This window comes from Monodon monoceros, unplaced genomic scaffold (assembly GCF_005190385.1).
Source record: "Monodon monoceros isolate NGI ecotype Baffin Bay Population unplaced genomic scaffold, NGI_Narwhal_1 Super_Scaffold_2, whole genome shotgun sequence".
NCBI lineage: Eukaryota > Metazoa > Chordata > Mammalia > Artiodactyla > Monodontidae > Monodon > Monodon monoceros.
Window position 1 is genome coordinate 80,739,471 of NW_021703776.1, and position 6,000 is coordinate 80,745,470.

Consider the following 6,000-nt stretch of genomic DNA (forward strand, 5'->3'; position numbering starts at 1 on the left):
ATGTCGGCTATTTTGTGTACATTATCTTATTGTTCTCTGATAACAAAAAAATGACTTGAAAATTAAACACATAGGGTAGGTTATGTGTGAAAATACTCCTATTACCATTGTCAGAGTTTCCTATTAATTTGTCGGAGTGGAAGCAATGGGTATGATTACAGTTCTGAAGCAAACGTTTCTTGATCCTAGAATCACTAGAGAAAATCAGAGCTAGAGGTCTACTGAAGAGCTTCTTAATTTTGTCAGACTCAGTGGGGAAAACAGTTATTTCATCAAGACTAGAAATAACCTAGAGTGAAAACATCTACAAGCAAATCTATAGGAAAATTTTATTCTAGGACCTTCACTGTTAAAGAATGCCATGAGATTCTTGCCAAGGACTTCTGTGGAGGTTTAACTGAAAACAAGAACTGACTTCACATAAGGGAATCTGATGTTTGAAACGCACATGCAGTTAAGAGAATAAACAGCACCAGCATATTTCGGTAGGAGAGTTAATCTAATGTTCATTGCTCACCTATTTATACGTATGGGTTTGAAACCTGAAATTTGGACAGCTCTCCTCTACCTTAGCCAACCAACATCTGGTTGTGCTTTCCACTCACGTGTTCAATTTCCAGTTCATAAAATTTTCGTTCCTCCCCAACCCAAAGGAAAGGATGGTGCCTCTCTAGAGGCCAAGTGAACATATATCCAAAAGCCTTCAGAGAAAGCTGCACTTTTTTCACTTTTAGATGAGGAAAGGGGGCTTGCTGTATACACCTGGAGCACACTCAGAAATACAGTCCATGGCCCAGTCTGCGGGGACAGTTCTCATCTGCCTGTGACAAGCATCTCCTGCCTCCTGGCACATGCTAAGCCCTGGATTTCCCATATTCGGCCTCGAAATACTTCGTCCTTTTCTGATTTTTCTCACGACTTGACTAATATTCCGTCACACGTGATTCTCTTAGCAACTGCTTCTCCCTCAGAAAATCTGTGATTTGGCAACAGTCTGACCTCAGGCATTCCACAAAAGGAAACACAAAGCTAACTTGACTTTCTGTATGAAACCATCTAAGTGATGGACCACGGATTACACCAACCACCCATTAAGAGAAGGAGGATTGTGCTTTACAGTTTCACGAGGAGGACCAGTTAGAAGACAGTAAAATCTCATTTAACTCTGATGACTAATTCAGGGCTTGTGACCAAGTCCACAGGGCTGGGCTGACCCTGAGCGTATCCTTTCTGGCAGAGCACAGAATGAACGGATACTCGAAGGAGAAGTGATGAAGGGGAAAAGGAAGGGGACATGCCGTTCTTCAAGCCACCTCCCAAGTACTTAAAACACTTCAGAGAATAAATGGTTTTCAATTATAGACGACCATAAACTCAGTCTATCTGCTAATTACAAATCATCCTTACCTATGCTACTCATGTGGCATTAACCTAGTTCCACTTGTTGTACAGCCCTGGAGGTAGTAAAATTGAGTTTCTTTTAAAGGTATTCATGTCTGCAATAATTTTTAGTCTCTTTAGCATCTCATAGGTCTGTTTAGAGCTTCAAGTTAGGGAAAGATTGGGGAGTAAATAACAGAGAGACAGGAGTTAGTTTTGTTTAGTGGATGAATGCACTTAAATGGAAAACAAGAGGTGCCATTTTGGTTGGGATTTACTGGGCAGTTTACTTGGATTTTTGCTTAAATCTCCTCCTTTGCAACACAGAATTAAAGGCACATAACCACTCTGAAGCTCGGTTTTCTTGTCTGTAAAGGGGTGCCAGAACCTGCCACAAGGCACACACGGAGGAAAGCGCAGTAGCTGGCACAGGGTAAGTGCTCGGTGAACAGGAGCGATCGTTGCTAATCTAGTCTGCAACTCATTTTCCACTAAAGCACAGCAACTTTTTCCATATTTGCCCAGTTGATGAGATTGTTACTGAAAATTTTTGTCACTTTGAAAGTAAAATCAGAGCTACTTACAAAATGTTGAAATAGAGCAGTTATTTCAAGATTGGATACGTTGTCATAAAAATCAGACTCTTGATGACCAGAAGGCTTAGTTTCCCTTCAAAATTCTAAGGAAACGTATATTTGAAAGTTTGTAGAAAACTACATGAATCTGGTGGCATCGCATAATCTTGCAGGGCCTAATCTTGCTCTGGGGCAATTCTTGTGAGCGTTAATCTGAACTCATCCTAGTGGACGTCAATGAATTTTAACAAAATGACCTTTTTGTGCTATCGAGCCAGACAGCTCTACTTCATGTTCTGTGCTTGATTTAAAATCAGTTTTTCTCTCAAACGGACCTTCCTCTGGGCTTTGATAGAAACCTCACCTGAGATGATGGACTTCTTCAAGGAGGCGTGAGGTCCACACTCCTGAAAGCGACCTCTGAGGGGAGAAGACACCTTCCACTATTTCTGAGCCCTCAGGCGGAGGGCTTCCAGGAGGCTTAACCATTAAATGCTCGTGCGCAGCCCTTCCTGTTCATTCATTCCCTCCCAGCTGGTCCTAAGTACGCGGTAAATGGGTACCTTGTAGATCATTAGCACTTCCATTACCCACCTCCGTGGCCCGGGTCTGCTGGGGAGCAGGCCCCCCCCAGCTGGGACATGAGTCTGTGGCTCCCTCACAGGCTCTAGCTATTTCCTGAAAGGCCAGGAATATGGACAGCTCCTCAAGGACCAGGGCCCTGAATTCTGCTGCTTTTTTACCTTCTAGGTACCTTCTCTGAACCAAAGTCTCAAGCACCTAACAGAGTATCTCACTGAATTTTCATACACCAATCATTAGGTCTTGTAAATGAGAAAAAAAGGCTCAAAGAGGTTGAGTATGGCCCAAAGCCCTCAGCTAGTAAATGGCACCAAGGTCAAAGTCCTCAGGACCTCCAGGTGGGTCCTGCCCTTTGAGAAAGCCCCCAGTCTCTGCAGAGACTGGGACAGCACAAGCAAGGGGGAAGGCCCTGCCCCTCCACTGAAATCTTTCAGAAATGTGCATATCTTTGAGCGTTAGCTCTGTAAGAAAAATAATGAACTAATTAGGAGGGGACAATCTGGGGGCATTTCCAGGGCAGGGTGATTTCTGAATGTTTCAACGAGTTGAGAATATCAAATGTAGTTTGTCCAAACCCCTCTGCTTCAAATCCGGTTTCCCAGACAGCCTGACACCAGTGAGAACAAACCCACCAAGCCATGTGGGATCTATCTGGGTCTGTCACCAGGTCTTCCTCCAGCAACCTGGCAAGTGCTTTTAAGACACGGTGTGGTAAAATCCTTACAGGAATAGCAATAGCCAAGAACTGTAATCGTTTTCTCAGAAAAAGGCCAAACAGCCTCCCTCTGCTGTATTCCATTCAGCTCTTTAACAAATAGGTTAAGCTGAATATCGTCATCAATTCACAAAATTGCAAATCCGGCAGTTTTTCTTGAAACAGCCCACATTTGCAGCTCTTTTTGGTTGTTTTAGAAAATGCATCATATTTGTTTATCATCTCCTATGCCACCACAGGTATGCACAGCCCTGGAATCTTGATGGGGACAGAATGAGGATGGGCTAGACAGAGACTCCCCTGGCAACAGAGGCCTGGAATTGGATCCTTGTCTGACAGTCGCTGGCTGGTGACACTGAGCATGTCACTTCACCTCTGTGTGCCTCCATTTCCTCATCTGTGAAATGAGTGAGATGGACCATATAATCTCTAAGGTGTCTTCCAGTTTCTTGTTCTGAGGTTCTATTATTTAATGATAAGGGAATATGAGATTATGCTCAAAACACCAGAGCAAGGCTTTGCCAACTGAACACAATAACTGATTTCGTTTGCAAGCTGAGTGGCTTTTCCCCATCAGTGAGAGAGGGTTGTAAAAGCTCTTCTCTACAAGCAGGCCCCATATTAAGAAAATGTGATACATGAGAAGCTCAATTTACTAAACAGATAAATTAGAAGGTGATTATTTGCATTACAAAAGAATTCACCACAGGTTTCCTTTAAATAGCTAAATCCCCCTGTGCATTTAAAATGCAATCTGAGATTTTTTTTTAAAAAAAGAGGCAAAAAAAATGCAATTTGATTTAGAATTCAATTTGCACCATTTTTTTCAATAACACAGCTATTGCATAAAAAGACCACATTTAAAGTAATGAGAAGCGACTTTTATAGTGTGTATCATATAAGAAGAGGGAAAGGGGCTGAAACAAACATTTACTGAATGCTACAGCGTGCCTGGAGCACGTTACCTCATTTGCATTACAAGATACACCAATGAGGTTGGTATCACAGCCCCCATTTGGTATATAAGGAACCTAAAAACAGAAAGATTATATGAATGTTTCTAAAATCTTGGGCCGGAACTCAAATGCAGGACTGTGATATGTTCTTTCCCTTACCCCACACCCCTTGGGTGCAGCAGACCATGAAGAATGTCAAGCTGACCCTGATCTGATGATGTGGACTGTGAGTGTGGCATCCTAGGTTCTGAGAATTACCCCCCAGTACTCACCCCATGGCACTGGGCAAGTCACTTAACCTGGGATCAGTTTCTTTGTTTCTAAACTGAGGAATGATTTCTGGCCACCTCCTAAGGTTGCGAAATGAAATGATATATGTCAAAGTACTTTATAAACTGGCAAGTGCTATAAGAATGTACAGGGAAACTATCGTTTAACAATCAGTCCCGCTGGGACTTCCCTAGTGGTGCAGTGGTTAAGAATCCGCCTGCCAATGCAGGGGACACGGGCTCAGTCCCTGGTCTGGGAAGATCCCACATGCTGTGGAGCGACTAAGCCCATGCACCACAACTACTGAGCCTGCGTTCTAGAGCCCGAGAGCCACAACTACTGAGCCCATGTGCCACAACTACTGAAGCCCGCACACCTAGAGCCCGTGCTCCGCAACAAGAGAAGCCACCGCAATGAGAAGCCCAAGCACCGCAATGATGAGTAGCCCCCACTCGCCACAACTAGAGAAAGCCAGCGCGCAGCAACGAAGACCCAACTCAGCCAAAAACAAATAAATAAAAAATACATAAATTTATTTTTTTAAAAATCCGTCGCACAATTCAAGTATTTTACTGGTGTACTGTGCTTAGAAGACCCTAAAAAACACTTTCCCGTCGTACACAGCGCTGGTCAGACCTTAACAAGTCATGCGTCCAAGAAATCAAAGGGAAAACTGGAAGGAAGGACGCAAGAGGAAAAGTCAATGGCAATCAACATCTGGCTGGAGAGCTGAAGTTCATGGACACTTGGAGCACCCAAAGGGCTGTTCTGAAGAAAGTGGTGACAAGATATTCTTCTGTAGTGAGAAGAGGACAATAGGATGCCTTCCTAAGTTGTATGCAGGACAAGATGCAGAGCTTCTACCACTACGGCTCATTACCACTAGAAAAGTTAGCCAGTAAACAGCCAGAAGATTTCCATCTGCAGGGATACCCTTGCCTGGAAAAGTATGTGCTCAATAATTTGCACATACTCCTCTTCAGCCTCTCCTACATCTTCCCACTTCTGCGCACCTGCTCCCTCCTCCCCCAGACCTGGATCTGCCCCCTCCCTCAGGGCTGATGTGTCCTACAGGTCACAACCTTAAGACCCGGCTTCCTGTTACTGTGGCCCTCCCCAGGGAGTGAGTAAATTCATCAACAGGTATCACAACCTGAAGATGCATTACTGTCATCCCCCAACTGGAACAGCTGCATTTATAAGACCATTTCCAGGAGATCCATAATTTCTTTACCAAAGAAATGTCTCTAATAGTGGTTAAGACTGGCACTGTAACAAACCAAAGCCGGGAGTTATCATAAGTCAGGAGCCTCTCAAATCCATCCCACAGCAATGCCCACCACTCAGAAGGCAGGTCCTGGGAGAAAAATGCATCATGCTCAAGGTCCTCAGTCAGTGGGTGAGTTCATCACAAGTTGTCCAAGTACCAAGTAGAAATAAAAATCAAACCAAAGAACTCTCTGAGGGAGGGAAGGAAGGAAGGAAGGAAGGAAGGAAGGAAGGAAGGAAGGAAGGAAGGAAG

The 6,000-nt window shown here is 43.9% G+C and overlaps 1 protein-coding gene across 1 annotated transcript in view; it reads right to left on the reverse strand.

Annotated features, from left to right (window-relative positions):
- The window catches only part of GRM8 (glutamate metabotropic receptor 8), a 755,282-nt gene that overhangs the window by 746,279 nt on the left and 3,003 nt on the right, over positions 1 to 6,000 (reverse strand). The gene's annotated exons all lie outside the window — the stretch shown is intronic.